General features: G+C 38.4%; 1 protein-coding gene across 4 annotated transcripts in view; it reads right to left on the minus strand.

Annotated features, from left to right (window-relative positions):
- PHF6 (PHD finger protein 6) overlaps positions 1 to 11,786 on the minus strand; it is a 55,895-nt gene that overhangs the window by 36,906 nt on the left and 7,203 nt on the right. The gene's annotated exons all lie outside the window — the stretch shown is intronic.

An 11,786-nucleotide genomic window follows, 5' to 3' on the forward strand; every position in this document is an offset into this window, starting at 1 on the left:
CCGCCTGAGCAACTTGGCGAGACCTCATCTCTACAATAAATCAAAAATTAGCCGGGCGTGGTAGCGAGTGTCTGTAGTTCCAGCTACTTGGAAGGCTGAGGCGGAAGGATCTCCAGAGCCCAGCAGGTCGAGGCTGCGGTGGCCGGGAGCGGCCCACTGCACTCCAGTCTGGGCGACAGAGTGAGACTCCAACTCAAAATAAAATAAAATAAAATAAAAGAACCTGGTAAAACCACTTTAAAGTGAGGGAAGGAACAAGGATAAAAGAATTAGGTACTTTTATTTTTTGAACCTTGAGCTCTGAGACTGTTTTGTGATGTCGAGTTGATTACATTGTAAAAATACGTTCTTCAATTTTATCTATGTTACTTACCTCTTGTATTATGAATTCAGATAAAAGAACAGATACTTTCAATATATTTTAATGTCTTACCTTCAGAATTTATTGGATAATTCATATTAACTAGTGCATGCTCTAAACTTAAAAAAAATTTTTTTTTAAGTACATAACAGTAATTGTTAGTGGTTTTGATTAACATATCATAGTGTACCATACGGAATGAACTTTTTAATAAGGCTATCTCCTAAGCTATAAATGCCACACCAATATAGATTCACGATACAGTAAATCTAAAAAAAAAAAAACGGTTAATTTGTTTTTTGTTCTAAAGTATTCTCATTTCTCTTTATTAATCCAATCAAAAGAACACTTATCATTCTAACTTTTAGATTACTTGGCCTCTAAGCAATATGGGTATAACAAGAGGCTAACACAAATTCCAATAAAATTTCTTACATTTCTCTAAGCAAGTCAAACATTCAACCTCTCATTCAAGCTATCATTTTAAAAAATACTCACATATAAGTCAGAAACAGAAAGACTCTCAATACAGATACTTCCCAGAAAGCATGAGAGCCAGTGCCCATTATTGATACTCAAAAAACACCTCACTTCCTTAAATAAATATAAAAACTTCAAAGTATTGCTGTAAAAAGAAATACTGTGCCAAATTATCAAGCAGGGAAAGCTTTTGGAAGGCTTATAAATTCTTAAGGAGCCGGGCTCGGTGGCTCAGCCTGTAATCCCACGCCTTGGGAGGCTGAGGCGAGTGGATTGCCTGAGCCCGCGGGTTCGAGACCCGCCTGGGCAGCGAGACCTCATCTCTACAATAAATCAAAAAATCAGCCGGGCGTGGTAGCGCGCGCCTGTAGTTCCAGCTACTTGGAAGGCTGAGGCGGAAGGATCACCGGAGCCCAGCAGGTCGAGGCTGAGGTGGCCAGGAGCGGCCACTGCACTCCAGTCTGGGCGACAGAGTGAGACTCCAACTCAAAAAAAAAAAAAAAAAAAAAATTCTTAAGGAGGAAGGGCATTTGAATTGTAGCTTAATTATGAGGTCCTGTTATTTCAGTAAATTACATTTCTGATTAAAAAACAGACACAGAAATTTTGGGAAACACAAAAGAGAACAAAGAAAATTTAAAAATCATTCATATCAAGCAGAGATGCCTTACAGTGCTACAATGCTTATGTGAAAGTATTTTTTGAAGTAATTCTGCATACACTATTTTGCACCCTAATTTTTTAACTTATTAAACATTATCCCACTTCATTAAGAGCTCAACTGCAAATAGTTTATCTTTAAATGTATATCTAAAACAGGTTTGGATAGGTACTTTTGAAAAAAAACTATTGAATTAAATTCACAAGCTAAACTGAGAGGAGAGGTGCTGTTAAAATGACTATATTAAGCCTAACATTGCAAAGACACAGAGATGGGCACTCTTGTATACTGCTAGGAATTAGTACACACTCTCTGGAAAGCAATTTGTTTTATTTATCAAAGGCATTCTGATCTAGTAATTTTACTCTATAAATCTAGTCTAAAAAAAATCAGATTCAAGCAATTTATGTACAATCGCATTAACTGCAGAATTATTTAGAGCAGTACAAAATGTAAAACAACCTATGGAAAAAAATTGAAAAATGTTTAAATAAATTATAGCATACACATATGAAGAAATATTCTGTAGTCACTTTTTACAAATAAGTTTTAATGGCACAGGAAAATAATTATGTATGTTAAGTGAAAATATTAAGGCAGGATATAAAACTATATGAATTATGATCCCAACTATGTTTATAACATGTACTCTGAAAACAGGTGGAAGTAAATATAGCAAATTGCTGAGTGGCTATCTCTGGGTACCTGATTTTCTTTATAATTCTCGGTATTTTCTGATTTTTCTACAATGGGCAAAAGTACTTTTATACTACAAAAAAAATTATTATTCTTTTTTTTTTTTGAGTTGGAGTCTTACTCTGTTGCCCACACTGGAATGCAGTGGCCGCTTCCAGCCACCGCAGCCTGGACCTGCTGGGCTCCGGCCATCCTTCCAGCGATCCTTCCGCCTCAGCCTTCCAAGTAGCTGGAACTATAGGCGCGCGCTACCATGCCTGGCTAATTTTTTTTGTTTATTTACTGTAGAGATGAGGTCACGTCAAGTTGCCCAGGCGGGTCTCGAACCCGCAGGTTCAGACAATCCACTCACCTCAGCCTCCCAAAGCGCGGGATTACAGGCTGAGCCACGGAGCCCGGCTTAAAAAAATTATTTAACAAAGCTACTGGGAATACTCTAGCAAATGCTTTCAATACCCATCACTTAGTTTGGTGAGAAGGAAATTGAAAGCCCAAAATATATCAAAATGTTTTTTGGTTGGTTATAAATTCAAATCTGCCTGAAGTAACTGGTTTTAAGCTGCTATGGTGAAATAAATCCATTTTGCAGAACTATAGCAAGTTACGATAGAGAAATTTTTGTAATGCTTACTTTTGTTTTTTTCTGAGTCAAGGTCTTACTCTGTCACCCAGGCTGGAGTGCAGTGGCATGATCATGGCTCACTGCAGTCTCAACCTCCTGGGCTCAGGCGGACCCTTTTACCTCAGTCTCACGAGTAGCTGGGTCTATAGGCGTGTGCCACCATGCCAGCTATTTTGTGTGTGTGTGTGTGTGTGTGTGTGTGTGTGTGTGTGTGTGTGTGTGTGTGTGTGTGTGTACACAAGGTCTTGCTCTGTTGCCTAGGCTGGCTTCAGACTCCAGGCTCAAGCAATCCTCCTGGGATTACAGGTGTGAGCCACTGTGTCCAGCCACTTACTTTTTATTTGTATTGTCAGTTTTACTCAAGGAAGATGAAAAAGAGGAAGACATACCAATAAAAAAAAATTTTCAGAGTGGAAAATTCTTCTCCAGGTTAGGAAGTTTTGCTGAATTAGGATTCATAGGATCTATTTTATGCAGCATTCATATGTAAGCTAATTTCTGGCAAGGTACTAACAAAATAGCAAAAATTATCCATAATAAAAACAAAATACTAAGCTTATATTTGCTTACTTACCTGTGAGTGCAAAAAGAAAAAAATAACTGTTATCTTTAAGTCATCTGTGTTATATTCCAATCCCTGAAACAATCTTTTTACTCTGAACTCCTATGGGACTTAAGATTAGCATTCATTTTGGCTCCTACCATTTTACTCCCTTATATGGCTAATTATCTACATAAGCATATAGATTTTATCCATAAATTCCTTCTAGACTGATCTTATTTGAAGACTAACACTGTGCCTTACAAAGCAGTGCTCAATAAATCTGTCAATTGTAAGATTTGACTATTATTGACTATTTTAATATCTTGCAGCATATTTTTTCTCATTCACATTTCTAATACCTGCAGATTCAACGTAATTATCTTCAGGTACTTCTAAAAATATTTACACAGTCTGATCTAGGATTGTGAGTAATGAAATTGGGGAGAACAATTCAGTTGAAGGGACACAGAATGAGCAATGGTAAGAATGTTTGTGGGAAAAGATGAGCCCTGCCTGAAACAAGATTGATAACTAAGAAGAGATAAATAAGAAAAATTAAAGAAGCTGGAATATCAGATAGACGGCAGTACAGTTTTTTAAAATGTTATGGGAAATAAAAATAAAACAGAGGCCTTCTCTTGAAAAAGGCAGAATAATTGAAAAATGGGGAGCCCACCACCATCGCAACAAGGTACCAGTTGGTTGCCCCCTAGTAACGGCATCCAGTATCCTCCTTCACACAAAAATTTGTTCTCTAATTTGCCACGGTCCCTATTGGGCCTTCAGCAGAATGACTGTCAGCTGCCATTTATCATCATCTTGCACTGGATCCATGGCTCTCTCAAACGTGGGAAAATGAAAGTTAACCTGACAGGAACATGCTCTTCAAGAAAAATGGTATAATTCTCCCTTACTCCCCACCTAAAAAGGCCTGACCCACATATCAAATATCCTGTTGAGGGCTAATTTCCTGCCTGCAACATAGGTATAGATGTTAATTCTCAGCTTATCCTGCTTGTGTCCTGATTTCAAGTTCTTAATTTACAGAGGTGAAAACTTACCTGTCTTATTACAGATATTTGCATGGTATAATATAGTATTGTTAGAAGCCACACTAACTTAAGGTTAAGTTGTGTAACATAAGCAGAGTCTCAAGGAGCTGAACCACTGATGAAAGAGGAACTAAGTCACGCATGAGATGAGACACAAAGAACTAAAAGGACTGTGACTTAGTTAAAGTCTGGTAGGAGCCAGGCTGGAACATATCTGCTCCTCAGTCAACTGAACTAGGCCAGAACTGAAATTCAGTTTGCAAAAAGAAGTGTTAAGAAACAGAAGGAAAAATATGGTTTTTTCAGTAGCTACAGATGAGTAAAACTAAAATGAGACAGCCAACTTCTAGGATAGGCAGAAAGCGAAGCCTCTTGAGGAAAAGCTGGAACCTCATGGTTAGATAGAGTCATAGGGAACCAGGGGAGGAAAGGTTTTCTACAACATAACCTTTGTGCAGTGTAATTGCCCTGTATCTACTATGCATGTCAATAACTGGCTACCAGTGTGCAGATACAAAATTCTCACAGCCACTACTCTCAAGACATCTGCTCCGAAAGCACAGAAAATGCAAAGGAGAGTTACAAAAAGAGGCCATGTTCTTGAGCCTGTAGACAGAGAAAAAATTGCCCCAAGTACTTGGAGTAGGGAGCAGGATACTCAGGTATTTTAACAGGAGATATGAGCCAAAAAATAAGGCGGGAACAGCTTACCTTACACAGGTGTTTGGTTTTTTGTTTTGCTTTTAGTAACAAATAAGACTATCTCCAGTAAAAACTAGAAAGCAGGACAGTGAAGTTGGGGCAAGTTTTCAGAGATGCCCCCCAAAATGCTCCTTAACTCCAGGTTCATTGCTTTATTAATAGTAATACCTCACATGTCCAAATAATCAGAGAACAGAGTGGTATGTGACAGTGGTTAACTGACAGTTGTCAATTTGTTAAAAATTCCTAAAAAGAAAGTCTCTTCATGGGAGGGTATTTCTATTTGATTCCAAAGCTCTTAAAAAAAAAAAAAATACAGGCCAGGATCGGTGGCTCAGCCTGCAATCCCAGAGCTTTGGGAGGCCGAAGTGAGTGGATTGCCTGAGCCCACGGGTTCAAGACCAGCCTGGGCAACTTGGAGACCTCGTCGCTACAATAAAAAATAAAAATAAAAGTAAAAATATAAAAATAAAAAATATAGCATTTTGAATGTGGTCTCATAAAAGCACAAACATAACACTACTTGTAAGGTATAAATGGAAAGCTAGAAAGCAACAATGAACTCTGAGAGTTGTCAAAGTCATTGAAAAATGCCAGGTTGCTTGAAAAATAGATCAAGACCTTAAGTTCCAGGTGCTTCTAAAAACAGGACCACCGAAAAGTACTTACATTTTTACTAGAATAACAGACTAAATCTAAGCAGTTACTGAATAGATCATTTCAGACTTCTTGGAAATTGGAGGGAAATGAAGTAAGCCTATCAAGCTCTTACTTAATCTAATCTCCTGACCTTGCTCTGAAAACCACAACTCCATCCAACTTTCTGCATCATGACTGATGAAGAATATAAATTCTCTTATTGGAGCTTTTGAAGTTTCTTTTTGTTTATCTAAAAGATTCAGTCATTTTCTGAGCTCAGTTCTTTATGTTTAGGCTCTTCTTGGGTATAGGTTCTTCCAGCTGAGGGTATTCTGAACTGTGTGCTGCTTACTCTATTTAATCTGTGAAGAACGCCAAATACACATTATGCTCAAAAAGTACTGAGACAGCCCTCAAAACCAGACGCAAGTGATTTTATATTATTAGTTTTAGTTCTTCTCTATTAGCACAAATAAATGAGAATTACATGACATTTACAGTATTCCCAATGAAAAGAAAGTATTACATGAAAGCAAAGAAAAAACTGTGCATTAAAAAATAAACGCATTCAGTAATAGCCAAAGACTCAGTTTTCTTCATCATTACAGTTTCTCTTTGACCTTATATTCATTCTTCTTAATCACCTCAAAAGTAAAGCAAGGTTGACTTTAATATAAATGACAGGTAAAATCTGCATACATTAAAATTAATCTATATGCCATAACTGAAGGTTTTTTTTTTTTAAATCACATTTATATGAAGACATTCATAATGCATGTACACTTATACAGATGACAATGAAGCCACTGAACAAATCTTCAACAAGTAAAGTTACCTCTTTTTCTCCCCAAATACCCTAATGCAGGCATTCTGTGGGCCCAATTCAGCCTGTCACTTATTTTTATAAATAAAGTTTTATTGGAACAAAGCCATGTTCACTTCTGTGTGTACTGCCTGTAACTGCAACTAAAATCACATGCTTGCAAAACCTTAAATATTATCTCATCCTTTACAGAAAGTTTGCCCACCTTTGACCTAAGGCAATGGCCCACAACCAAGGGAAATAAAAAATCACTTGGGAACCTTTTTCAAAAGATACCTGTCTACAACTACACACCCTCCCACACCAGCCCCATTTCTGATTTTGTAGAGCTGGTTAGGTACCACTGCTCTACGGATTTAGCAGCACCAATAATCACCTGACATGATCTGCTTCTGTGAACACAGAAAGCAAAGTGGCAGCATTCTATACAATGTAGGTGCCCAATTTTGCCCTTACTGAATGCTAAATAAACCACACACTCTGCTTCAAATAACACTGGCATTTAGTACTTATTTAATATTTCTGACCACTTCCTCCTCCTTGAACTCATCATCCATTGACTTTTACAGCATCACTCTCCTGATGGGACACATTTTAAATGTCACTTTCTATAAAGCCTTCTGACTTATCAGAATTAACTGTGATCCTCTTTCCCAGCTCTCCTGTTGCATTCCTTACATACTTCTTAAGGCTAAGCCTTATTTATGTTTACATTCAAAGTGCCTAGCACTGGGCTTGGTACAAAGCTAGCACTCGATTAAGTATTTGATAAAGACAGATAATTTCTAAACTCTATACTATATGGGAGCCTTGACAAATATAATGCTCAAGAAAAGAACAAAAATAATTCCATACTAGGGGAATGAAGGTTGATGAAACACAAAAACATTTATGACTGAAGCATACACAGCTCTTTACTCTCCAGGAAAAAAACCAAACAAACCAATTTTCCCCTTTAGACTGCTCTCTTCCCTTTTCAAACTGCTAAACCTACAAACAGCACTAAAACACTGATTAACCAAACAGAGGCATTTTATGCTGTGCTGTGACTTCCTTGGTCAATTTACTCCTAGCACATTATTAAGGCTTCACATTATTATCCACTTGAAGCCCTTTCCACCTTCAAATTCAACCAACACTACTAAGCACAAAGGAGACACGAGCACCACGCTAAGAGTTTTCTGTGCATTAGCCCCATGTAATCCTATGCCAGGCAGAGAATACAGTCTTATTACTCTCCCAGAGTCCACAATACAATGGAACAAAAACAGACAGAACTTTTAAGAAGCAGCTAGGAGGAAAAGCAGTGGGGACAAGCAGAGAGAGGATGTTCAGGAAACTGGGAGGAGAAAAAATGAGATAAGGATGGAAAAAGTGGGTTAAGACAGGACTTCTGAATGACAGACTGAGGCCTCTGGATATTATTTTGTATGCATTAAGGAATCACTAACAGTTTTGAGTTAGGAAGTGACATTAGCTTTTAAAAGATCAATCTTCTAAGAGATCAAGCAACTGTGAGCAGCATGTTGGAAGGCTGGGAAGAGGAAGACTGGATAAAGGGTAGCATTAAGAAAGAAAAGAAGGTAGAGATTCCTAGAAACAGGATGTAGAAGAAGGAAGAGCTGAAGGTAAAGGATTCAGAAAGAGAATCAGGTTTCAGGGCAGGGAGGTGATGAATACTGGTTTAGACAGGTTGTTTAAGATGCCCGCAGGACATCTATGTAGAGCAGACAAATATGCCGCCATCATTATATCTCATTCTCCACAGTGATTATTGTGTATCACTTGTCTCCTGAAAAATCCTGCTTTGCCCTTCCCCACACCCTTCTATCCGAGTTGAAATTCCTGTCTAGTATTTAAAAACCCCACAATCATCCCATCTTACTCAACTCTAATCCATTACTGCCTATCTCAGTGACCAATTCTAATATGGCTAACCTATTTCCTAGACTCTTTCCATGATTTGAAACTTACCGAGCCGGGCTTGGTGGCTCAGCCTGTAATCCCGTGCCTTGGGAGGCTGAGGTGAGTGGAATGCCTGAGCCTGCGGGTTCGAGACCCGCCTGGGCAACTTGGTGAGACCTCATCTCTACAATAAATCAAAAAATTAGCCGGATGTGGTAGTGCGCGCCTGTAGTTCCAGCTATTTGGAAGGCGGAGGCGGAAGGATCGCCGGAGCCCAGCAGGTGGAGGCTGCGGTGGCCGGGAGTGGCCACTGCACTCCAGTCTGGGTGACAGAGTGAGACTCCAACTCAAAAAAAAAAGAAAAAGAAACTTACCAGCTCTAGGAAGCAGTCTTAACTACCTAAATAGACAAGACTCCTCCCAAACAAAAGAATAAAAGGGCACATAATATGAACTGTCTTATAAGAAGAGTCATGATATGCCCAATATCTAGATCATAAATTCTCAAAGTCAGACACCCCGTTTCTTTGGGGAGACAGGTACTCCACCTGCACTGAGTAAACAACAAAGACTATGTAGAATTGATCTTTTTTATTTTCAGAGGTTACAAAAAATATCTTCAGGGTAATAATCAGAACATTCTTACATAGAATATATAAGGGGTTTTTGTTCTAAAAATTAACAAGATAATACTAAAAGGAATGAATAGGAACCTATTAATGAATAGGAATCTGATTATGTCCTAAATTCAGTACCATTTCCATCTTTATTAGAAAACTACTAAACTCTAATCATTACATTTTTTTAAAATGTGATTTTTGGGTGGGTATCTTAAAAGATAGTCTAGTATAACCTGGCAATTAGGAATTCTGGCTTTGGAGTCAGCTGGCCTTGGATTCAAATTCCAGTTCTATTATTTACTAGCTATATGACCAGTCAGGTTATTTAACTTACCTGAGCCTCAGTTTCCTCATGTGTAAAGTGAGAATGGATATTTTTCTTTTTCACATATGACTGTGAAACTTAAATAGGATCATACATTTACAACACTTAGCCTAGTCCCTAGCACATATTAAGTGTTCAACAAGTGTTAGCTATTTCTACTACTAGGAAAAATATTCAGAGGATTTCATAAAACATATGAATAAAATTTAGTTTGAAAAAGAAAAAGTTTAGGAGTAATCTGAGTACACTCATCAAATATATGAAGGATTTTTTGTAATAAGAAAAAAAACCACACTTCTTTGTTGGAAGAAGACACACCTAGAATAAATGGCTTTAAATTAGGAGAGATACTTGAGTTATACAGAAGGATGAATTTCTCAACTCTGAAAAGTGTTACATATTACTGGTCCTATTTCAGGTTACTTGGGTAAAAATCACAATTTCTTGATATATTTAAGAGCAGAGTAGACAAAAATTATGTTTTTAAGACAGGATCTTGCTCTGTATGTAGCACAGGCTGGAGTGGAGTGGTGTAATCATAGCTCACTGCAGCTTTGACCTCCTGGGGTCAATCAATCCTCCCTCCTCAGCCTCCCAATGAGCTGGGAATACAGGTGCATGCCACCATGCCCAGCTAATTTTTGTAGAGACAGAGGTCTCACATTGTTGCCCAGGCTGGTCTTGAACTCCTGGACTCAAGCAATTCTCCTGCCCCAGGCCTCAGAAAGGACTAGGATTACAGGTGTGAACCACTGCCCCTGGCCAAAAATCTTATCTTGGTGTGTAAGCAATCTTGCCTAGGGGTAAGGAAGGTGAACTAAATGGCCTTCTGAGCTCTTTCCGTTCTTGCAGTCTATGATCCACCTGATACCGGTAGCGATTAGAACAGTAGCTATCCGACCCCAGCTAAGTATCTACAAAGGTAGAGTCTCTTAGTGATCTCATCAACTAGCTTCGACCATAAAAAGTGACTTCTTCAAATGAACTCCTCTTAAGTATCTCCTTAAACAAATTCAAAAAAGCAATGATAACTCACAATTTTACTTGGAAATTTGCATTTCTTGGCTAGATGGCTGAAGAATAAGAATAGACAGTACAGATGTGGTGTCTCCATATGGCTTCAGTAGGAACTGGAAATCATTCTAGAAAAGTATATATCTGTCTAAACTGCAAAAACAGGGCCTCAAATGATAAAAGATTTAGTACTCTGGCAAATTTTTCCAGATCCATCATGGTGCTATATACTTAAGGATAATGTAGAAGAGATGAATGTGTTCATGCAGAATGCCTTTCCTCCTCTGATCCTTGTGGTTGACAAAAAAAAAAAAATCTTGGAAACTTTCCTATGGCAGCAAGAACACAGAAACCACACACCCCCAGCTCTTGCTCTTCAACCCTTCCAGCCTCACAGGACTCTGACCCACCTGGCCAATACACACACTTTTACCTCAAGTCCAAGCCTCTTTGTCCTTTTCTTTGGGCAAGTGAGCAATGTTGAAGTCAACACCTGATATAGACTGGAATCTCTCTTGAAAGCGCTCAGGGGTCAGTACTCCTATTTTCCTTAATTTTCAATGGGTATTGATGACCTACTTTTCACCTAGAAAACTAGATGAACAGGAGCCAGGACAAACAGGCTCACAAGATAAAATGCCTTAAAAAGTCAATTAGGGAAGCTGATTATCTAGTTTGCATGTAGTTTATAAAGCTCTTCACTTTTTTCTCTCCTATTTGATTCCTTGCCCTTCTATTGCTTAACCAAGTCTACATAGGGAAAAGTAAAGAAGAAAACAAAAATCTGGAATTTTGGTTGCGTGATAGCATGTCATTTAAAAACAATATAATGAAAAGTGCAAAACTGAAGGTTAAAAGAAGTCTTAAAAATGATTTAAAAGTTGGGCAAACCCTTCTAGTCCCTTCCCACTGTGGGAGCTTTTCTGTCCTCTCAATAAATCCTGCTTTCCCCCCCAAAAAATTATCTCAAATTTAAACATATAAATGCTGCCCTCCTATCCCCTATACAAGTTATTTTAACTCTGACATTTGGGGGTAAGGAAAGGGAGTAAAATGATATACCCTAGGCCCAAAAGTTTTCCCTTTCTGCCACTATTCCTCAGTGCTAGATGTCCACAGTCTCAAAACAGCATCCACAACCCTTTTCCTAAGTCTTCATATATCTTTTGTAGCACTTTTCAGTTGTTGCAACATCACTGTTTAGTTGCATGGCATATCACATAGTGGTAGCTATTTTTTTTTTTTTTTGAGTTGGAGTCTTACTCTGTTGCCCAGACTGGAGTGCAGTGTCCACTCCCGGCCACCGCAGCCTCGACCTGCTGGGCTCCGGCGATCCTTCCGC

The sequence above is a fragment of the Carlito syrichta genome, unplaced genomic scaffold (genome assembly GCF_000164805.1).
Source record: "Carlito syrichta isolate Samal-C Ts95f unplaced genomic scaffold, Tarsius_syrichta-2.0.1 Scaffold308874, whole genome shotgun sequence".
Taxonomy (NCBI): Eukaryota; Metazoa; Chordata; class Mammalia; order Primates; family Tarsiidae; genus Carlito; species Carlito syrichta.